The sequence below is a fragment of the Peromyscus californicus genome, unplaced genomic scaffold (genome assembly GCF_007827085.1).
Source record: "Peromyscus californicus insignis strain IS unplaced genomic scaffold, ASM782708v3 Scaffold_6__1_contigs__length_162567912, whole genome shotgun sequence".
Taxonomy (NCBI): Eukaryota; Metazoa; Chordata; class Mammalia; order Rodentia; family Cricetidae; genus Peromyscus; species Peromyscus californicus.
In genome coordinates, this window is record NW_026294584.1 from 118,479,584 (window position 1) to 118,504,294 (window position 24,711).

Genomic DNA, 24,711 nt, shown 5'->3' on the forward strand with positions numbered 1-24,711 from the left:
AATTAATTAAGAATATAAATGATACTGAGATTGAAGAAAATTTGGAATTATTACTACTGTTCCATCTAATTAGGAGACACAAATTAACCAGTTCTAAAGTTGCTATCCTTATAATGACTTGATGTTTCAGATATTTCACACTCAGTACAAACAAAAGAGAATTCTAATACATATACACACACACCACACAGAGCATTCTTATGAATACACACACCACAGAGAGAGAAAGAGAGAGAGAAAGACAGACTCAGGGAGACAGAGAGAAAAGACTAATTGCAAGCTGTAATGTCTCTGATCTGAGCTTGAGGATAGACAAGGTCTTTTGGCATGAAATTATGACTGTGTCTTCTACATGTTGCATAATATGGGTCATTAAACAACTGAAAATAAGCCTTTTTTCTTTTGGTTATTTTAAAAGTTCAGAATAAATGAAGCTTAGGTAAGCAGCTGGGAGGCTTCCTAAGTAAACAATATCTTCTATGTGACTTTTTTATATTTTTGCTGGGATTTCTACTGGATTTATGCCCATGAAAGCTATAAAAATGATTTATTATTAAACCATTTTCATGCTAATAATGCATCTTTCTTTTGATTAGACTTCACAAACATTATGGTCCATTCAGTCAATTTTAATTATGCCAGATAAATAAAAGAAATTTATTTATAATAAACAATAACATTACCTATGTTATGCCTTCTCTTAATAATAGTTTATTTAACATACACATTCATATAATGCCCACAATTTCTTTTCCAAATAGCTAATACTTGGAACTATAATCTCTAACAGATACATACTGTAAATAATAATAATGATAATTTCTTATAACTAATACTAAAAACATAATATGCCCTCAAAAATATCAGCTTTATTTTCTCAAAGATTAAAATCATTCAAAAGTCAATATTGCAAATGATTTGAAGTAAATAATTCCCTATTTTCAAATAATTATTTTATTATCAATATACCATTAGTCACAAAAACACAGGATTATGTATTTAATTAGGATAACTTGAGCAGTATTTTAGGATATTTCCTTAAATCAGTAATTCTACATAAAAATTAGAGTAAAGAATGTTTTGTTTGTTTGTGTAAAAGCCTTGTGTATCTAGGTTTGAATCCCAGGCTAATCCATTTAAATTTCTCACGAGTTTTGTTTTGCTTAGTCCTTCATCACTGAGATTCTCTTTTGTCTCCATTTATGGCTTATTTTTTTTATTTTCTCCATCCTGATTTATTCCCCCTCAGGTTGTTTGCTCTCCTCCCCCCCCCCTTCTCCTTATATCACTTTCTCTTAAGACAGTTGGTGGCATTTGAAGATGGGATTTAACTATTAACACAATCTTGCCTTCACATGGCAGCCTTTTCCCTAAGGAGCTGGCTTGCCTTTGAAACTGGCTTTAGATCTGTCAGGGCTTCTTCAGTTTCGCATTACTGTTAGTTCAATAGAGAAAAGGAAGCCAGAAAATTTGATCAGGTTATCCTGGGGCAAAAATAAAAGGTTGGTTTTGGGAAATGGTTAATTTTCACGATCCAGCAGGGATTTACCAGCCTGTTCTCCTGAGGAAACAGGAGTCTGGGTTTTCCATTTATTCATCTGGCTTTTCTGAATTACCAGCATTAGGTTGTTTTTAAAGATAAGAAAGTAGGATGGATTCTGAATGTTGAATTCAATTCCTGATATGAGGTTATCTTAGAACATAGGTCAGAAGAGCAAGTCCCTCTCCTCCCTCCTCTCCCTTCTTCTACCACCAAGCCACCTCTGCCTTTCTGGGGGCTTCAATAACCTTTAGTCAAAAAAAAAAATATTCCAAGAAACTTAAAATGCTTCACAAAAAGAAAGACTATGTAAGCCAGAGGTCAAGAATCAGACAATAGTTTAATTGAAGAAGGATTTTCAAAATTGTATATTCTTTTTTTTTCTTTATTAGTTTACAAAGTAGAATGTTAGATACCAGGCTATTTCATTATGCAGTAAGGAGAAACTAAATCTGACACTCATTCCTTGCATCATTAAACATAAGATGAACTAATGTGCATAGGCTGTTCAGTATTTTTGCCACACAAAGTCTTTGAAAACAGTCAACGTCCACTACCATTCTTCTTTGATATGCTTTTTTAAAAAAAAATTGTATAAATGATAGATAAAAAAACCTCAGGACCAGTTTTATTTTATAAAAGAGCTAGATTTCTTTTCTGTTGGGTTCATTTTCTGTCATTCTTAGGACCTTGTAGTACAAACGTGTGTCATGTATGCACAATGGAAACCCACATCTCTTTCTTCATTTGCACAGAACCAATTTAAATTTGTCACACTTACTCCCTCATTATGAAGAGAAATAAGGAGCATGCCTTTTGAGGCTTAGCTTTGCATTTCACAGATGATATAGGCAAATGTGAGAGTGTCACACCAAATGCAGGTGAAGAGGAGGATGCTAATTAAGAACCATCATTCAATGTCATTTCTACATTAGATTAAGGAAAATCCATTACAAACACTCCATCTTATTTTTCTCAAGAGGTCACGATCCAAGCTACTAACCTCATCAGAACAAATAGCTATAATCACTCTTTATCCACTTCACCACAGTGCAAGCTGAATTTAGACTTCATTTACCTTCACCAACATGTCTTCTAAATGCAATGTAAGTGCTTCTCCGTTCTGAAGAACCCAACTACATACATCTCTGCCCAGATCCATTGCTGTCAAACCAAGACAGTTCATTTGATATGGGAAGATTCTCACTTGGGGTCCAGAGGCTAATTTTCCTTTTATAGACTGCCCAAGATACAGCTGGGAAAAGAAATTCAGTGAATCGAGCCTTCAGCTCTTGCTAGAATACTGCTAACTCCAAAGGAAAAAGAAAGACTTAAATGGGATATATGCAAATATAGTTGTGTTGTTTCAAGGAAATCAATTTGGACAATCGCTGTGATCTTAGTTGTTATTGTTTTTATAACTTTATTGATCACGAAATTGGTCTTTCATGAAGTCAACCCCTTGTGTACATAGGTGCTGATTCATGTGTAATTGCTTCTGAAGTCTGAAAATATGTTACTAATTAATGATGCAGCTTTAATAGTAATATTGATTTAACAACTCTGCTCTTTCTTTAGAAGTGGAATTCACACTACAGCCAATTAACAGAATATCACACACAAAAAAGTTATATGAATATATTGTGAAAATGACTGTGTTATCTAGATGACTATCTTAGCAGTTCACTTGGAGCCACACTAGCTTGAAATGAGTGGCTACAATTTTTAGAATAGGATCAACCAGTTTTTCACAGATGTACTTTTAGATGAAACTGCTGTGGGATGTTCTGTATGGCAAATGTGTTGCTAATTAGTCAATAAATAAAACACTGATTGGCCAGTGGCTAGGCAGGAAGTGTAGGCAGGACAAGGAGGAGAATAAAGCTGGGAAGTGGAAGGCTGAGTCACAGAGACACTGCCAGCCGCCACAATGAGAAACAGCATATGAAGATGCCAGTAAGCCACAAGCCACGTGGCAAGGTATAGATTAATGGAAATGGATTAATTTAAGCTGTAAGAACAGTTAGCAAGAAGCCTGCCATGGCCATACAGTTTGTAACCAATATAAGTCTCTGTGTTTACTTGGTCGGGTCTGAGGGGCTGTGGGACTGGCAGGTGAGAGAGATTTGTCCTGACTGTGGGCCAGGCAGAAAAACTCTAGCTACAAATGGTGCCCAACGTGGTGGCAAGAGTTTCCACCTAAAAACTGAGAAAAAAGATTCTAAAACAGAGCTAAAAACAGCTTCCTAATTGTCTCTCTCAAATGAGCGGCAGCTGCAGGTTTGAGCTACTTGTGGGTTCCTAGCGTGCGCACTTGACCTGCAGTATGGCGGGAATGAGGCCTCTGCAAGTGGCACATTAAGCTGCATGGTGGATTTAGCCTTTGCTAGTACAAAACAACAAAAAAAGAGGTTTCTGGACTACACGCTGCTTGGATAAAAGCATAGACTCACGATAGCTCCCAGAGCTGGTGGAAAAGGTAACACCGCCATGTTGGGAAGCTGAGGTGGGTGGAGCCAGCAGCCACAGCTGCTGCAGTTTAAAGCAATAGATTCACAATAAGACAGATTCAGATGTAATAGTTTACAATGTGTGTAAAATATACATAGGCTTGAAAGAGACAAAAAAGGTGATATATAGAGTTATAGAAACAAATACATAGTTTTAAAAAATAAGTCTTTAAAGAGACAGTAAAGGTAGTATAAAAATAAGCCACGTAAAAATGGATATCACACAGAGAATCTGCATTGTGTTGTCTTGGGGACTTTTAACTGCAGAAAAACTTTTGATTGTAAAAGCTGTTGAGTTATGCCAAAATGTATATTTTAAAGGTACCTTGACTTCAAAATTTGAATATAAGGATATGTTGCTTTGGAAAGGAGACTCTGCTTTTGTTCCCACAGAAAGCCAGAGGCTATGGATTTGTTCCAGATTAAGATACATCAGGTTTGACCAGCCAAGACCCCCTGAAAGGTCTCCGATGACACCATGGCCCAGATGATCCAACATCCAGAATGGTTTCAAGGCAACTGGCTCAGACGATACACCCTCATGGACTATTCCATAATCCTAAAATTTTCTTTGTTTCCCCATAAGATACAGAGCGCCCCTCCAGCAGGAAGTAGTAAGAGAAGCTACGCCCAAATTCCCAAATTATATGTAATTTTACTTTGTTAAGGTTAGAACCTTCCTTTTTGAAAAAAAAAAGGGGGAAGTGCTGTGGGATGTTCTGTATGGCAAATGTGTTGCTAATTAGTCAATAAATAAAACACTGATTGGCCAGTGGCTAGGCAGGAAGTGTAGGCAGGACAAGGAGGAGAATAAAGCTGGGAAGTGGAAGGCTGAGTGAGAGAGACACTGCCAGCCGCCACAATGAGAAACAGCATATGAAGATGCCGGTAAACCACGAGCCACGTGGCAAGGTATAGATTAATGGAAATGGATTAATTTAAGCTGTAAGAACAGTTAGCAAGAAGCCTGCCATGGCCATACAGTTTGTAACCAATATAAGTCTCTGTGTTTACTTGGTCGGGTCTGAGGGGCTGTGGGACTGGCAGGTGAGAGAGATTTGTCCTGACTGTGGGCCAGGCAGAAAAACTCTACCTACATGAAACCAATTTTAAATTTGGGGCATAATCATATAAGGAAATCAATGAATCACAAATAGGTCATTTACATAATTTATAACATTAAGTACTTTAATCTGCTCACATTACAAAAATGATATAAGCTATATAATTCTGATGTCACAGAGAAGAGAAAAGAAATTGAGTGAAACTATAACAAAAACTTAGTTTTCTATTATTGCTTCTTTTTAAAAATAAATGATAATCCATTATTATTTATAAGAATGTTCTTGTCTGCTTATGTGATACCAATAGCTGTCATCATTTTCATCTTAATTTGCATGTACTTTGTGAGGTATCCATTTAATACAGTAGACATTTAATGTGCTGAAAAGCTAATACATGGCTATCCTCAACTGAAATGAGCAGCCCTACTACCCCTGCCCCCAATAATAGTGAAGACTAAAATGACCCTGGATTTCATAGACATGTATTGGCAGCTGATGGAATGGCATGCTCCTGTTTGCAGCACAGCGTGAATCCCATCCCTCAAAGCTCACAAGCGACAAATTCCCAGATAAAAAGCTTCTGTATGAACGTGTAGATATTTCAAAATAGTTGAATCAGAGAAGACAGATTCTAGTTCAAGTGTGTTCTGTTACTGTTCAGGTGTATGACCTTGAATAAAATCCTCCAATTCTCAAAGATCCATTTGCCTTCACCTGTTACCAGACAGAGAAGTTGTAAAGATTAAGAGCATGAAGATTAATTGAAGCACTGTATAGTGATTATTATAGTAACAACACCATGAGCCCAACTAGGAAAAATGAAGTCTGGCAGAGGCTCTGAGGGAAAATTCAATGAAATTCCTCAGAGGCATTGCACTGTGGAGTTAATGGGTGTGTTGACTCAATGACAATTCAAAATGGCAGCACTTGTGTTCAGAAGCAAGGAGTAGAGAAAGTAGAAGCTGAGGGTTAGGAAAAAAGCTGTGGAGTTAGAGAAATACATTTAGTTACTGTTTGTTGTTGTAGTTATTGTTTTGAGACAGGGTCTTGCTATGTACTCCCAGCTGGCCTTAAACTGTTGTGTAGCATGTGGCTGACCCTGACCTTTTGAAATCCTACTGCCTTATTACTCCCACCCCCGCCAGGTACTGGTATCATAACAGTATACTGCCACACCTAGACTGTTGTCACATTTGAATGCAACAAGTATTAAAATATAAAATTGAAAGCATAGGCTAGATGTGGTGGCACCCACTTGTAATTCTACGATGTGGGACTCAGAGGTAGGGGCCATTCTATGCTATGGGGACCATGTCTCAAAAACAAAAGAACAAGTGACTAAAACTCTAGGGTTGAATGCAGTATTCAAACTTTGAACACAGCATGTATAAAATTATGGTCTTTATTCTACTGAGCAGCTCAGAAATGTGTGCAGGTCTTCTGAGTAGTTAGTAGAATGATTTGGAGGTAGAGGAAAGTAGACATAAGAAAAATCCAGAAAATGGTAATTAAAGTCTGTGTTCCTCCTCCTTCCCAAAACTGTGTCCACAGACTAGGTGTCACTAAATTTGGGGGAACGGAGCGGGGTGAAGAGACAGAAATGAGAATACTGGCTGATTCTTCATTCCTGATAGGGCTAAATGTTTCCAACTAGGATGTCCAGTTCCCAGGTTAAAATGGTTAACTGCAGTATCTTCAAATATCGATATCTTTAAAAATTGGATTTAAAGAAGACACATATGTTAAAATGTGGCCACGAGATTGAGTTTTATTCAGCTATTTTTATAAAAGGAGAATCTTATACTAAGGCACAGAGGAGAGACCATTATGAAGACAGAGAAAGGATAAATCTAAGCCAAAGAGAAGGGCTTCAGGGGAAACTCACCTGGCACACACCTTGATTGCAGACATGAGCCCCCAGGACTATGAGATGATGGATTTCTGTTGTTTAAGCTCCCTGGTCTGTGATGTTTTGCCATGGACACCCTAACAAAGCGATGTGCTGCCTTTCACAGGAATGTTGAAAACAGAACCACAGAATATCTGAACACATTCTGAATTAGGGTAAGCAGATGTATATTAAGATGGCTCACTTTGCAAAGGAAATGATTATTTTCTCTTAATGATCTGATAGTTATGCTGAAAGTGCTGAGATATATTGCTATCATTTTATTTGGGAAATACACATGCCTGTGGTATCTTACTAGTCAAGGTCATTAATGATACATATTATAAACAAAAATCAGACCTCTTTCCCCAAATTCAGTGGCTTTATGGAATAGAATTTTAAATTTTGATTCTATATGTTTACTGCAATCATTCTAAGTTAGATACGTCTTCTGTGTTTGTATGTGTGCATTCGTACACAATCACATGTGCAGGAAAATATGTGAGTGAGAATGCCAGTGTTACGCTTCTGAGCACACATGTTGATGCCAAAGGCAAACTTGAGGTGTTGTTCCTCAGGTCTCATCTACCTTTTTTTTTTTTTTTTTTTTTTTGAGATTGGGTCTCTCACCTGGTCTGGAGTCCACCAAGTAGTCTAGGTTGGCTGGAGAGTGAATCCCATGGATTCCCTCTCTCTGCTACCAAAGCTTTAAGATTATAGGTACATCTATTCACCACACCCAGCTTTCTTTTTAGCATGTGTTTTTGTGAACAAACTCGGGTTCCCATGCTCACACAACAAGCACTGTTACCAATTGAGCTACATTCCTAGCACAACTATGTCTTCAAGCTGTCTGGAGCTTCCCATGTTTTCTCTTGCCACCATGCTATTTTCTTCTTTGATTCTAAGCACATGGATGGAGAGAGACTGAACTGGAAGGATTGTTTTATAGCTAGTCTTGGATATCACATACTTCTTTCTTCTATACACTGTTGGCCAGAAGTCAGGTACACCATTCTATCAGATGCAAGGCAGCCTAGGAAGTCTACTCTAGCTTTATACTCAGGAACAAAAGGAGAATGGAATACTCATTACATTGGTCATCATTGCATCATGGCCTACCTGACACTCAGTGTATAAAATTCTATGTAATAGAGAGGAGGGAAGAAATAGCTAACTTGAGGTAAGGCATGCTTCATTCAAGCTTACTGGGAAGATTTGTAGATTTAACAATAAATAGCTATAGCAATCTGGAAAGTCTGAAAGAGAAGGTAAGGAATGTTTTCACTAAATTAAGGGAGATTCATTATTATGAGCTTTGTATTTGAGTTTGAATCCCCAGCACCCTTGTAAAAAGCCAGCCTCAGCTGTTTGTGTCTCTGACCCCAGTCTGGGAAAGAACTATCAGTAATGTGGATCTCTACAGCTTGCTGACCAGACATCATAGACTAAACAAGCTTCCAGTTCAGTGATAATGCAAAATGGAGGAAAGCAATGGACAAAGACATTTAATGTTTTCCTTCTCCCTCTGCCCATGTATGCACAGATCTGTGTTACCATATGCTCACACACATACACCACACACACACACACACACACACACACACACACACACACACACACATATATATATATATACATATATATATACACATACACATTACATTTACAAATTCAGAATATTGTTCTTTGTGTGTATCAAATGATTTACTCTGTGGAGACCACTAGTCCATACTTGGGAATTACTAAGAGTTCAATAGTAGTTAACTAATATTTTACCTTTTTCAATAATTTCATCCTCAATATAATGGTATTTCTAGGCTCCAGAACTACTAATATTTTTCCCATTCAACAGTGAATTTTCTCTGTCCAAAGCCCTTTATTAATCTTGTGTAGTTACACAGTACCTCGTTAGCATTCTTCTCTCCTACTTTTATTTATGGCCTCTTTGTTGTGTAACAGTTTCCTCTTGAGTTTAAAACATTTCATCCAGCAGGAAGCTCCTTAAGCACGAAGGTAAACAACTCCAAATTGTTCCAGGAAGTCCCTGAAACTGACCAGATTTACTAGGTTACTTCCTGCCAGAGTAAGATAATAAAGCTGAGCATTACACTCTATGCAGCAGAGCTGAGTGGCAAGGAAGATCTCAGACAAGCTGAGATGCAAAAGAAGACTCTCAGACCAAACCAGCTATCAGACTAGCCGCCTGGAAGAAGCAGAAATCATCCATTCTGTTTGGAAGAGGTTTAGACCAACTGAGGCACCTGAAAAGGACACTCCTCAAACTCTTGAGCTGCCTGCAGGCTGTGTGGTAATCTCCAGTTCCTGGCTTTGTGAGCTGTCACCCATGCTGGATCTTGGGGTAGGCTTTGGTGATGCAGCTGTCTTTGAGCCATTTCTGCTCCCATAAGTAACCCTTCATCCATACTTAGGTAAGCAACACCAATACAACTCATTGTTCTTCCAACTGGACTTTGGTGATATCCATATGTAGTGAGTTCCCTACCTGGGGTGAATAGACATGTATGTTTCATCTCCCTAGGAAAAGTTTGTCACACAACCAATCCTCTTTTTCAGTTTTATGTGCTTCTGCTTTGTTTTGCTTTGCATTGTTTAGGCAGTGATCTCGTTTACCTTCTGTTGCTGTGATGAAACCATGACCAAACACAATGAGGAGAGGAAAGGTTTTATTTCATCCTACGACTCTCTGATCACACTCCATCACTGAGGAAAGAGAGGGAGAACTCAGAGCAGGAACTCCTGAAGACAGGAACTGTAGAAAAGACCATGAATGAATGATGCTTACTGGTTCTGAAAGGACCAGTATCAACACAAGATACAAGTCCTCAGCACAAAGGAGATTTATTTGTCCCAGATGGACAAAAGGTAGGGAATAAGACACAAAGACAGGAGATAGAGGATGAGGGAGAAAGGGAAAGGAACAAGGGAGAGGGGAAAGGGATATTTGCCCTAGAGACAAAGGACTGCCTCTAGATAGAGACATGGAGGAGACAGACATGGCCCATAGGCAAATGGAAGTTTGTAAAGGTAAAAGGGGAAACCTGTGGTAGGCTGAGATGGTTTGTTTTGATTGGGCATGATAATTAGGGCAGCCAAAAGGGGGCTTTTTTTGATTGCTAGACTTCAATACTTTTATAGCTGTACCTTGGTAGTCAATCTCAGGAGGAGGAAGTGACAGAAAAAGGGAAATAGACCTGGGTGGCTAGCTTTTGGAATGTAATCTAATGGTTTTTAACTATACAGCGGGATTGGGGTAAGGTCAAGGGCAGCCAGAGCCATGTTTTCCATGCTCGGGCCACTAGAACCCTGCAGGCTTGCTTTCTCTGCTTCACTCATCTTGCCTTCTTATACAACTTAGCATCACCTGCCCAGAAGTGGTACTGCCCATAGTGACCTGGATGCTTCCACATCAATCATCAATCAAGAAAATGCCTCACAGACTTGCCTACAGGCCAATGTGGTGAAGGCATTTTCTCAGTTGAGGTTCCCTTTCACCAGATGCCCCTAGATTTTGTCAAGTTGACAGAATAAATAAATAAAAACTAAAACAAAACAGAAGCCAATAACTAGCACAGTCTCACCTTGAGTCCTAGCCTGGCCTGGAATTCACTGTCTAGCTTATGGTGATCATCATGCCTCTGACTTTCTAGTGTGGTGATTATAGGCATGAGACATCATGCCTGGTTCTCCTTCTTCTTAATTCTCCTTTCTTCATACAAATGGATGGCTTAACCCTTGCCTTCCTCATTTGCTTTATTCACACTTCATGAATGTTCTGTGAGGATTGGTGAGGTGATGGCAGGAGAGTTGTATATGCCTACAGTAGGCAAGGCTTTTTTTAAAACTTTCAAGAATAGACTTTCACGTAGCAGGCCAGAAGAACTTAGCATTATACCAAATATATAACAAGGCCTAATAAAAGTCAGCCATTAGTATTACTACTACCATGAATATTATTTGGAAAAACTGAAAACAACCTTGGTCCTTCAAGGGTACACAAAATTAAGAGCTAATGTGAGCTATCTCAAGTAATGATGATCAAAAACAAAAACAAACAAACAATCCCCCCAAACCCCAAAACAAAACCAAGCTGTGTCTCTTTCTCTGGTTTCACATTTCAGGGTGGGTCTCCTTAGCAGGGACTGTGTTGCTTGATGGCCTCTAATAGCAAACCAAGACACACAGTTGTCCTCCTGTTTACAACACTGCTACTTAGATTTTTGTCTAGCAGAATAATATAACAGAATCAATTTTAGAATGGCTTGAAAATCATATGATGGTCCTCTCATTCCTTTATGCATTCTCTGCCAGACCACTATTAAGGTCAATTACATAACTTCCCATTGTGAACTGAATTGAGACATATGGGAGGAAGAAAACCTTGTTTGGCACTTAGTTTTGGTATAAAGGAGACATTCTTCAAATAGGCATTTATTGAAATACAGTTTCTTTGATTATGACAAAAAATTCAGGAATTTATGGATTACATCATTTCGGGGAAAATAAATTCATTTTGTCATTTTTATTTCCTGGTAGGGTGACACAGCAGCTATTTTATTTATTTATTAAAATGTGTGTGGTCCTTTGTTACAAGACAAAATGTTACAGGCAGTCACTGCCATGTCATCCCTGAAGCCATGAAGTGCAAAATCAACTGGTGATAATTCTGCATGTAGTTTTCATAGTGTTTGAGAATTTGATTCTTCTGGTGACAAGAGATGTCCAGATGGAGCTCTGTCTCTCCATTATTTGGAAACTTCATTTAGATCACCTTTATATGTATGTGTTTTAGGAAGCCTCTACTGTATTAGTGTCCATACTGCCCCTTACTTTAGATGTCTCTCCCTGTATTCTCTCCCTTGGCCTCCTCTCACCATCCCCGCTTGATCCTTCCTTTCCAGCACCCCTCCATCCATCTGTTACTATCTATTTTATTCTCTTTTCCTATACCACCTACATCTATCTATACCACCTAGTTCCTTACTCTATACCTAACCTCTATAGTTCTAAGGATTGTAACTTGGTTATCATTATTTAGCAGCTAATGTCTATATATAAGTGAATACATACCATATTTGTGTTTCTAGGTCTGGGATACCTGACTCGGGATGATTTTTTTCTATTTCCATCCATTCACCTGTTTTGTTTTGTTTTTTTTTTTTTTTTAACAGCTGGGTAATACTCCATTGTTTAAATGTACCACATTTGCTTTATTCATTCTTCCATTGAGGGACATCTAGGCTGTTTCCAGTTTTTTGCCTTTTATGAATAGAGCAGTAATAAATATGGTTGATCAAGTATCTCTGTGGTAGGAATGAAATGTATATGCCCAAGAGTGGTATAGCTGGGTCTTGAGGTATATCAGTTCTCATCTTCCTCATGAGATTATTTCCTGATTTCCACAGTAGCTGTATAAATTTGCATTCTGACTAGCAATAGATAAGTGTTCCCCTTACTCCACATCCTAGCCAGCATGAACTGTTACTTATTTTCTTGATCTTAACCATTCTGATGGGTGTAAAAATGAAGCTTCCAGTACCAGGGTTGAATTGTATCTAATTGAATTGTTGGCCAAAAGGTTCCTAGAGGAATCCCCAAACAACTCAGGATGTTGCCAAGAGTATTGGTTGCTGTCCACAAACTGACAGGAAGACTCCATTGCTGAAGACAGCACCTACACAACTCATTAAACATAGAAGAATTGAACTGGTGCTTACATAGAGTCCTACAAAGACACTCCTATGTTCTAGTGTCTTTGGTACAGAAAGGTACTCTGCATGATACCAAAAGAGAAATGTAAACACCAAACCAGCCACAAAGCCTTTGATCTACAATCCTGTCCTGCCTGCAAGAAATGTTAGAGCAGTGGTGGCACAAAGCTTGTGGGAGTAAAAACTAATATCTGATTAGTGTTAAGGCCCACTCTACAAGATGGAACTCATAATGACACTGCTTGGATGACCAAGAAGCTGAGACTAGATAGCCAGGGGCCTAGGGTAAAAATCAAATACTATTGTTATTATTTTTTTTAAAATTAGCGATTGCAGCAGTAGAAGAGGAATTTGGCAGCTACCTTACCTGTTCATGGAGTGGGATCTGTACCAGCTTTTGGGCTGGAGGCTCTCAACTTAGACTAGAAAAGCTAGGAAATCTCCTGGGACCACAATTATGGCTGTGCAGTTTGATGGGTTTGGGGTTCCAGGAGCAGATTGCAAAATGACCACTTGATCCTACATGGCCAAGTAGTGAACTGACCTACAAAAAACAAGGCAGTTTACTCCAGAACAACCACTGGATCCTAAATTGCCAAGTAGGCACTGACTGGCAAGCTGGCCCCTATCCATGACCATATCTTCTGCTGCCGCTCAGACTTAGCAGCTAACACCCAAGCAATAGCTGATGCTGTCAGTTATTAGCTTGGTTACCATGAAACTGAATGAGCCTCCACTAGTACACACAGCCACCAGTCTCTTTAAGGAGATGTGTTATCAATACAGAGAAGATCTAATGGCAAGAATCACCACTGCAGGCTGGGACCCTCAGGAAGGAGGGCAGGTGTATTCAATTCTAATGGAGAATATGATGGTAAGGTAGTCCCTTGCCATTGTAGGCTCCAGGAGCTCATTTGTCTATGGCTATGTTGATGCTACCTATCAGAAAGGCATGACCAAGGACGAATGTCTGCAATTTCCTGTCAATACTCTTGCTTTGGTTATGGAATGGGATAGCTTCAGTGGTGGGGTGATCTGCTTGGCAGTCATTTCAGAATCAAGGGTAGGGCAGCGAGTACTTTAGGGGGACCAGATGCCCAAATTCACCATTGCTTCTTTACCAACTCCCTGAATCCAACTATTATAGGGTGTAATAAAAGATATTCATACTGATATAAAAGTTAATAAACAGTTTGTCAAAGAGGGAGCAAATAGCAATAAAATGCCTCCTAATGACATTCTGCTATACTCATAGATTAGTGCCTTGCTCAGTCATCACTAGAAAAGCTTCCTCCTGTAGTAGTTGGCAACAAATACAGAAACCCAGTCAGATATCATGCAGATCATGAGATCTTCAACACTAAGCCCTAAATAGATGTCTCTATCCAATCCCTTTCTTCGGGACTCAAGGAACCCCATGGAAGAAGAGACAGAAATAGTTTAATAGCCAGAGGGAATGGAGGACACCAAGACAACAAGACCTTCTAAATCAAAATGAGCAAAGCTCATATAGAGTCGCAGAGCCCAAGGCAGCATTTACAGGCCTATACCAGGTCCTCTGCATATGTATTATAGCTTCCAGTTTAGTGATTTTATTGTATTCCTGAGTGTGTGAAAGAGTGGGTCTCTGATTCTTGTTCCTTCTCTTGGGCTCTTTTCCCTCTGTTTGTTCAACTCCAGTGTGATAGTTTTTGTTTTATCTTGCTATGATTTATTTAATGTTTATTATTATCCTTTTAAAACAAAGAATTGATTCTTTTACTGACTTCTGTTGGTGTGAATAATACCACTGTTTTCTCCAATATTAGAAGAAATGAAATGGAACCATCTTCTCTGATATTTCTATGATAGACTTTTGGTTCTGACTGTGTCTTATGAATATCAAGGCTAAGGAGCCATCCATTAATCCATAACAGTTTGCCTCTCAGAATAAAATAAGTTTTGGTTGTAACTTGGTCAGCTACCATGTCAAGCTTGTATTTTTTAAGGGCCTCAATGAAATGACTATTTATAAGAATACAGACAGCTACATTGAAGTATTTGTTCAGGGGAGAAAAGTACCCTTAGGGAGAGCATTTTACCTATGGAGAGTGATACCTGAAATTGGAAGGCATTTTTTTTTCACCCCTAAAGCATTAGTTTAAGCACGGCAAGCCAGCAGCATATCTTGCCTGTGACATCCCACTCATAGCAGGATTCTCCACTTTCATTCAAGGCCTGAGTGGGCCTCCAAACAGTACTGTTATCTGAGCTGGATTTGAGATGAAAAGGCTCCCTATTATGGCCCAAACTGAAAATCTCCACAGGATACCACTTGGTTAGAATTGGGCTGTTAAGAGGCAGTGAATCTCTTTAACTCCAGATAAGAGAGGAAATATTGTTTCTTGAATGTATTCAAGATGGGCTCTGTGACTTTCATCCTAACTACTTTAATCACACAAGAAACTTTGAGATATGTTAATGATTCATTTATCCTAAACATTTAGAAAATAATAAAAGTCTTTTGAGAGCAGACAATGTTTAATAAATGCACACTGTGTTTTTATGTGTGTGTGAGTGAGTGCAAGTGTATATATTTGAATTAGATGATGATTCAGATGGCATTGCAGTCTATTTCTTCAATCTATGAAAACACTGGAATAATTAGTAAATTTCACCTCAGCTATCACTTGTGCATTCAGCTAATTCTTGCAGAGCCTTAGTTCAGCAAGAATACAGCATTGCCAATTGTTTGCTGTGTGCCTGTGTGGACTTCTCCATTTCCTTTTAAATTCATGTAAGTTTGCATTACCATTTCACCATAACATATGTTTTACTGACATGGTGATTTCTCCAGAAATGTGAAGTAAAGATAAAAATGTTTGCTTTGTAGATGAGGTATTTCTTAGTCCATAACACACTATTTCTTACTTTTTTTTTCTGTCTCCATTCCTTTTATCTAGTTTAGGAAAGCCACTGTTGCCTCTTGTTATAGTATTGCTATTTTCTCAATTAAATATGCATCATAGTTGCTCTAATGAATAATACAGGCTTGGGTTCTTTGAAAATTTGTTTTGTATTTTTTTTGTAATATTTTGTTTTAAGATAGCATTTTAGTAAAGACAAATTTCTTGGGAATCAAGAGCAAAAACAAAGCCATCTATCTTTGACAAATACACACAACTGTGCCTCCTGCCAGTAGTAAGTACACCATTGGTGATGTTCCCCACGACTGGAATTCCATTTAACCACCAATTCCCAAGGAGCCCGCTTCACTTACTAAAGGATGTGAACAAAACCACAGTCATTATTCCAGTGCTTATATTGTACCTTCTCTCTTTGTGGCATTTCTAAATGGGGCTGTTTTACCTTACATCTTTGATCACATGATGGTGAGAAAAACCCATAACTTAAAGGATAGGAGTTTATTGGCCTAAATGTAAAACAGAACAAAACACTTGGGCTTCTTATAGTATTTTACAGGAAACCTCTTCTGACCCTCCCGTAAACAGTCCTTTTGGTAAAGTCCCATTTTATGTTGGTTTGCTCTGTCATCGGTGTGGAGTTATGGCTGGAATAAATTCCTGTTGAGGGTTTGAAGGTTGGCATGGGAATCCTTTCTTTTCGGAATCTTATAATGGATGTGTGTAATTCGTCAAGCGTGGAACATATGCCATGCTTTATTCACAAACTTTCAGAGAAGCTAATTGCCCACTACCACTTTCAAAATCTAGCACAACTGGTGATGTTTTCTTTATGTTTAAATGTTTATAATCACCCAAATTTTATTTTTTGAACCATCTGAAGAAGAATTACTAAGTAAAGCTTTGCAAATATCATGTTAGCAAAGTCAAAGTTATTTCAGAAGCATTTTTAAGTATTTTAACATCTTGCTGTTTATGCTCTACAACATATTTTGGGGAAAACATTTCACATTTTAACTATATTTGAATTGTATAGGACCCACACTAATTAAAACACAGGTTTGTAGGTAGTATCAAAGTAAAAGAAAAATAGCAAGTTGTCTTTTACTTTAATCGAATACTATTTAATGAAAATTTATGTTTTCTCTATTTTATTAATAAGTCTATTTCTCAAAGAATATGGAAAATCTCATAAATGTATTTTCTAAATGAGGACTTATCAGTATAAGCATGTTCTTTGTTTATATTTCTTTTTTCAATTATTACTGTTTTTTAATTATACTAGATACATTTACTCTTTTCTTTTCTTTTTTCAGTTTTTTTCTTTCTTTGTTTTTATTTTCTTCTCTTTCTTTTGAGACAGGGTTGCACTGTGTAGTCCAAGTCAGCTTCCTACTCAAGATCCTTCTACCATAGGCTCCTACATGCAGGGATTAAAGACTAGTAATACTACACGTGGCCTGTGATACTTTGTGTGTATTTTTATTCTACCATGTTACATATGTACTTGTAAAAAATTAACATCATTGTTTTCTGCCCATTATATCTGAACTTTACTTGAAAGAACTGGTATAATAATGGATAAAATGCCATAAGACAAACGTTTTCTATTGCTATTCACAGTAATTAGATCTGGCTCTTCAGTAATCTTAAACCAAATAATATTAACTTTGATTTTTTCAGTGCCATTTTGAGGATAAAAATGAGCTCTGCTCCAAACATATCTCACATTAGGTAAAATAAATAAAACGGGTCTGATGTACAAGATTATGGTTAATTACATTGTAAGATGTTTATCAGTTAATCAGTGCTAGCTGTTTCTATCAGAAGTAATTTTCCAAGAGTAATAGTGAGAAAAAGCACCACATTGTACTCAGTTGAAATTTACTCTGTACTTCTGAAGCAATTTATCCACATTTAGACAAAATGTAAGTCCTTTTATTTTGAAGGGCACCAGCTATATTTGTTCCATTTTGTTTTCAAATGCAAATGCTCAAGTGCTTTGCATTCTCATCAGCAAAGAGCCCAGTGACTAAATCATAATTTAATGATCTCTTTCTTCCTAGAGAAGTGATGCAAAATTTGATCTGAAAAGAAGATTTTTGCTTGTATATAATATCTGCAGGCTTCTGTAGTTGTACTAATAATAAAACACCAGATGAAATTAACATTTTAAAGATGATCTATTTTTATTTAGAAAATAGGGATCATTATTGATAAACCTTCATATATGAAATGATATTTTATGTAGATATGATAGCTCATTTTGAAGGATATTGGGAAACTATCTTAGTTTTGTTGAAAGTGAGAGATAAGCCTTTTTGGTTTTAACAGTCATATATTATATAAATAAAATGAAAGAAAAATAGCTATTTATAGTTAGCAGCATATTTACAATTGTCAATAGTCTATTCTCCTCTAGAAGGAATCAAGTTTCCACATGGCTATTTCCTTTAGCTTTAAAATCCATGCTTGCTGTGTCTTATAGTGCAGTTCTGGTGGTTATAATTTTGGTTTGAGCTAAAAGAAAGAAGCTTTGCTTTGCCTAAGTACTTGAATAGTTTCTCTAGACAAAGGACTATGAGTGGAAACAGGTCTTTGGGCTTTTCTTGTGATTCTTCACACATATTTTATTATTTATTTGTGTGTGTGTGTGTGTGTGTGTGTGTGTGTGTGTGTGTGTGTGTGTGTGTGCAAGAGTGTAAGTTCCATAGTGTGGTGGTATTTTACTTGTACTGAAATGTGATTTTAATTGTATGTTAATAAATAAAGTTGCCTGGGGGTCAGAGCTATTAGAGCCATAGCAAGTGTGTGGCGGTGGTGGCGCACACCTTTAAGGACCTGGAGGGCAGTACATTCAGGCAGTGACGAGGCAGTCACATGTTTGGGTTTACAACCAATGAGAAGGCAGAACAGAAAGACTATAAAGACATACACACAGGAAGTAGGTCCTTTTTGGAGAGCTCTCTTGGCTGAAGAGGATCCCTGAATCAGAAAGGGTAAGGCTCTTAGCTCTGACCTCTTGACTTTCTTCTCTGAATCGGCTCTGTGTTTCTTATTTAATAAGACCGTTGGTTACATCTACACCATAGAATAAATATTGAGGTCAGAGCACAGCTTTCGGAAGTGGATTCTCACTTTCCATCTTTGTTTGAGGCAGGGCCACTCTTGTCTGATACTCCAAGGGAGCTGACCTTCTGACTTCAGGGTCATACTCTGTCCTCACTCTAGGAGTGTTGGGAACACAGATGCACACTGTTGCATCTGGCTTTTTGATGGAAGTCCTTCATTATGCAACATAGTTATAGATTCTTTAGTGGAATAGCCTATTTATAATATTTTGAAAACCAATATAAAAATCAAATCCATGGATCATTTTTGGTCTCTGAAATAAAAAAAAACCTACCATATTCACTGTTGAAGACAGAGTTGTTTGTGTTAATTTAGTGTGTTATATACTAGCAGTTTGTGATCTAAAAACATGCCCTTCAGAATGATGCGTGGTTGCACAGGCCTGGAGTCTCAGCACTTAGGTGGTTAAGGCACTAGATTTGCTCAAGCTCAAAATCACTATAAGCTAGCTAGTGAGTCTGAGGCCAGAATCTCTAAAGTACACCAAAATAATTCAAAATGGCTCAACATATGGTAGAAATAGAATAATGCACTCTGTATTCAGTAAGCAAAGAGTGGAGATGATTTAGACATTAGATTTAGCAAAATTGAATTTAAAGTGTACGTGTAACTAAGCCTGAAGAAATAAAGCATTATTCAAACACATCTATAACTGGGAAAATTAAGAGAAGTCAAATATTTTAGATAAATAATTTAAAAAGATTATTCTAAATGGAAATATATTATCTAAAATGAAAATTTCCAGTTATGTCCATAGCAGATACACACTAAATGATTCCCTAAACTTAAAAATAAAGGAAAATTAGGAGAGAAAAAATGAACATAGCCTCAATATAATAAATGTGTAGAAGCAGATTCCTGAAAAAGATCAAAGAAAAGAGACTGACATACTGTGTATCTGTGTGTGTAGAATTGGTAAATTTATAAACGTAAGGATCTCATCAAAACTTCAGAAAGGTCAGTACATGGACAATAATCAAAATTCCAAGACAAAATTTGAAAAAAAAAAGTGAAAGTAGCCAGAAAGAAAGTGAACACATTACACATTGCTTGCAGCGATTTAAAGGTGAACGACATGAGTGATGTATGTCTGTAATCCAAAATGGGTGAATACGCAAGGACTAGAGGAGTTCAAGGCTAGGCTGGGCCACAGAAAACCCTGTCTCAAAACAACAGCATGAAAACTAAAGTGGGGTCAGGAAGCATCAGTGTGTAAACTGTTTCCTGAGTTCAGGGATGCCTAAAAACAGTCCGTATAACTCTCCCCGCACCACCAAAATAAACATGTCTCTAATCAGTTTATTTTGAAAGGAAAAGGGTGAATTGTGGACCCAAAGCATTGCATGAAGAGTTATAATTGGCTAATGATTGATTTTTAAAGTGTTAAACATAAGCTAATAAAGAACAAAACACTGACATTACTTTTTAAAAAAGTCCAGGTGAATTGTAGGTTCATGATGAATTTATGTAGTTCTATTGAGACTTAATCTTTGTTACTCTTTATAGGGTACATTGTGCTAATAAATTACAAGGGTGTAAACATTAAGAATAAGATCAGAGCACTCGGGAGGCAGAGCCAGGCGGATCTCTGTGAGTTCGAGGCCAGCCTGGGCTACCAAGTGAGTTCCAGGAAAGGCGCAAAGCTACACAGAGAAACCCTGTCTCGAAAAACCAAAAAAAAAAAAAAAAAAAAAAAAAAAAAAGAATAAGATCAGAGAAATAAGCCCTTCTTTATCTTCAAACTTTATCTTCAAACAAATTTTCTACACGTATAATCATAAAATAAATCATAAACTGTTTTAATTAATAATTACTATGCTACAGAAAAAAATAGAAAGCTAATTGCTTCCAGCTACATTTGGTGGCCTTTATTGAACTTAATTTCAGTCTCTCTATAATTCCAAGTGATGATTAGCCTGCCTTTTTTTTAGGTTGACTTGTTATTTTCCACAAGTAAGTGTAACATGTGGTGTTCGAATTTCTGTGTAGCTTATGTCGCTTAACATGTTTCCATAGTGAAGGTGATGCTCGAGGAAAAATTATATGGAATCTATACATGGCTTTCAGTGATATGATAGTTAATATTCATCGTCAATTTGTTAGGATTTGGGATCATGTAGGAGACACAACTTCAGCCCTCTGGACGTGTCTGGGAGAGGGTTTCCAGAAACATTTAATTGATGAGAGAAGACTGACACTGAGTGTGAGTAATACTATCCCTGGTTTGCAGTTAAGGACTACATATAAAGCAATCAGCAGGGAGTAAGCTGTTTAAGTACCAGCATTCATCTGTTTGCTGACTATGTATGCGACATGACCAGTCAACTCATGCTTCTGCCGCCAAACCTTGCCATGGTGGGCTGAAACGTGACTTAAACCATGAGGGAAAATAAGCCCTGACGTCATCAAGGTGATTCCTGCCAGATATTTAGTAACAAATTAAGTAATATAGGAAACTTGCTCACTTTAACAGTGTTGATTCTTCGGATCCATGAACATGGATTTTCTTTGATTTTCCTGTGTTCTCTATAATTTCTTTCAGTAGCATTTGAGGATTTTCACTGTAGGGACCTTTCCCTTACTTGGTTATATCTGCTACCAGTATTTTCCAGTAAATCCATTATTGGCATATAAATATGGTATTTTAAAATATTGATCTTTGTATCTGGAACTTTTACTAAGATTAAGTCCCACAGCTCTTTGATTGAATGTTTAGGTTTTTTCTATGTGTAAACCACGTGCTCTGAAAGCAAGGACAATTTAATTCCCCTTTCAGTTTGGTTAATCCTTATCTCTTTCTCTTGCTCTTGTTAAGACTTCCAATGGTATAAAAAGTCATGGAAGTTTTAGTCCTTATCTCAGTCCTGGTCTTACAGGAAACAAATTTAATACTTAGCAGTCTAGTGTGACATTAGCTATATTATTTTTCACATATTTATTGTGTGTATATATGTATGTGTATAAACACACACGCTTGCACATGTGGGAGTGCCTTCTTTCTTAATGCCATATGGATCCCAGGGATAGAACTCTGATTGTCAGGCTTGGTAGCAAATGTCTTTATCCATTGATCCATCTCAGCAGTCCCAGGTGATTTTCTATATACAGGTTTTAGTATTCTGAGGAAAATTCTCTTATATCTACTCTGTGAAGAAGTACCATCATTAAAAGATGTTAAATTTTACTAAATTTGTCTTCTGAATTGGTTGAGATGCTGATAGATCTATCCAATTTTTATCCTTCAGTCTGTTGATGTGTTAGATCCGATTTTTCGATCTTCTTATATTGAATCACTTTATATTTCTAGGATGAATCCAACTTGAACATGGCTTATGATCTTCCTAATGTAGTGTTTATTTCATTTGCCATACAACCAATTTTTATTCCAGTTTTAAGTTTAAGGAAACAGTAAGCTGTCAGCTTGCTTGGAGATCTGGATCTTCAAACCAGAGTGTCAGTTCTCTCTCTTTATTTCACTAAGCTCATGTGTTTTTTGGTTAGACTGATGACTACAAGCAGCCACTTTCTCTGACTTGCATCATGCTTGCTGAGTAATCTTTAGTTTTTTCCTGTTAGTGCAATCACAAGTCTAAGGCAAATCTCCATTAGTCTGATTTCTGTCGCTCTACTCAAATAGACTTTTGTTTCCATTCAAAGTTTAGTAGACTTTTGTCCATAATTGGTTCACCAAATTCCTTAGCCACTGGCAGTATGTACACTATGAAAGGCATATATGTAAGAAAAAAATGATTACACCACAAATCATGGAACAAAAAAGACAATAAAGGGATTAGAGAGTCACAGTCCCTTTAAACAGTATTCTTCCTATGATCTAAAGACCTCTAGCTAGAGTTCACCTCTCAAAAGTTCTACCAGCACCCAGTAATGAGACTTTGATACCAAGACTTTGACACATAGGCATGTGGGAAACATACATAGCCAAGCTGCAGCAACCTTTCTTTGGCTTCTGTTGGTTCTGTTGCCTTTTGCTATGGCCCACATACACAACGGGCTGGTGATACTAATGAATGAAGCCTATTTTGTAAGCTTAGATCATAAGTTGAAAGGAACACTGGAGACAGCCTTAGCTCAGCTCCGTGTAAATGTGGGAGACATTGTTTTTCTAGGGTTGGTTAAATTGAATGAATGTAGATGAAAGGGGCAAGTGAAACCAACAAGTACTCACTCTAGCCCATTCTTGATTTACTTCTGAAATTTTTCTCATGATAAAAGTTACAGTTGCCTTACTTAAAGTTTATACTGTTACATAAAAGGGACTCTGGAAGACTGGCTTAAATAAAAGAGCTGTTCAAAATTTCTTATTAGTAAGCTTTCAAAATTTCTAATTACTTTTTATACTTTTTATATATTTCAGTTCCAGGATTTAGGTTAATGTGGGCTCTTTTTACCATCCTCAGCATAAGGCTTCCATCATTAACTAGAACCAAAAAAGTTAAGTCTGCATTGTTTTTAAGTGGATAATCTGGAAGTTGTCTATTTTTTTTAATGTCTCTTTAGCAAGAATTTAGACATAAAGCTAAACTTGTGGGTGGCCATGTAACCAAGAACAAACTAACAACAAATCTGGGAACAGCCAATGCCTTCTACAAACTTTATGTTAATCAAATCTACTTGGTATCTACTGTGTCTCCAACCCATTTTCAAAATCAGCAATACAAAATAAAAGACAATGACGAAGTAAAACTCTTTATTTTGTCTCTACTAATGCCAGTCCTTACATTTCTGTTATCATAGTCTCTCCCCGCTCCCCTTTCTCTGTCTTTTTGCTACAGCAGAACTGAGGTATATAATATTACCTTAACATGCTTTGCTATATTCTAAAATGGCATAACAGCAGAAACTGGGAGATATTTTTCAATATATCCTAGGCCACTAACCACTAGTACAACTTTGTAAATAATTTCTGAACCATACTGTCCACAAATATAAAAGGAAGCTATAGGTGATTATTTTACCAGCTTAAAATGTTTTTTTGTGTTACATTGGAAACAGAGGAATGTAGATACATTTTCCATCCTTTAAAAATGTCAGAATTTCTCCCCAACAACTAAGAATTTACCCTGTAACACAGTTTGCAGGTCTTTGAGATCAATTCTCTGACAAAGGACTTTGGAGCAAACCACCAACAGGACAGTAGCCTATCCATGTCAGACATTTCTGATTGGAGGGTTGGACACCTAAAGTATGAGATCGGATACTACCTACTGCTGACTTAGTTCCAGAGGATAAGATTATTAATGGCCATATAATTGCATGTCCCTTTAAAAATCCATTAAATATATCTGATTCTATGAGCTCCTAGGGCCAAATCACTTATATTAATGATCCATGGCATGAAACAGGGGAGGTTTACCTTATTTGTCTCAGAATTATTGTCCTTTGATTCGTGATACATGTCCTTTTGTTCTTGAATAAAAGGACAAGTTAAAGGAATATGGGCTCTCTGTGGTTCTGCTGAGTCACTGTTCTGGTCTTTAGCTTTGTTAGTTTCTAAGCTGAAGGAGGCTGCTTAGTGTTTCCAAGGTTGCCTTTGAATGATCTTTTCCTCAGAGGAATATCCTGTCTTCCTTTTATTACAGCTGTTGGCCAGAAAATCCCAGTCAATCTGTGACTGTTGGGAACTGCTAGACTGCAATGCCACTTCCAACACTACAACTCTTCCACTAAACAATTTTTCTAGGAATGATGCCATTATCACTAGCTACTTGGCTTTGCGAAAAGGCAATACTCTTGCAATAGCCCAGCCCTGGGAATGATACCAAATGATGGTTCAGGCAGAGGATAGGCAGTAAATCAGCAGGAAAAGCAGAAAAATGCCCCAGCTTGTATACCTTTTATGTTTTTCCAGTCCACTGGCCTATCTCTCTCACCTTCTGCTTCTGTTTATGAGAAAACCCATCCCCCTTCCTTTGTGGTCCAGT

The 24,711-nt window shown here is 37.4% G+C and overlaps 1 pseudogene; it reads left to right on the forward strand.

The window, feature by feature from the left end:
• The first annotated feature begins 6,382 nt into the window (after nt 1-6,382).
• Nucleotides 6,383-13,866, forward strand: LOC128099727 (proteasome subunit beta type-6-like; annotated as a pseudogene).
• The last annotated feature ends 10,845 nt before the right edge of the window (nt 13,867-24,711 follow it).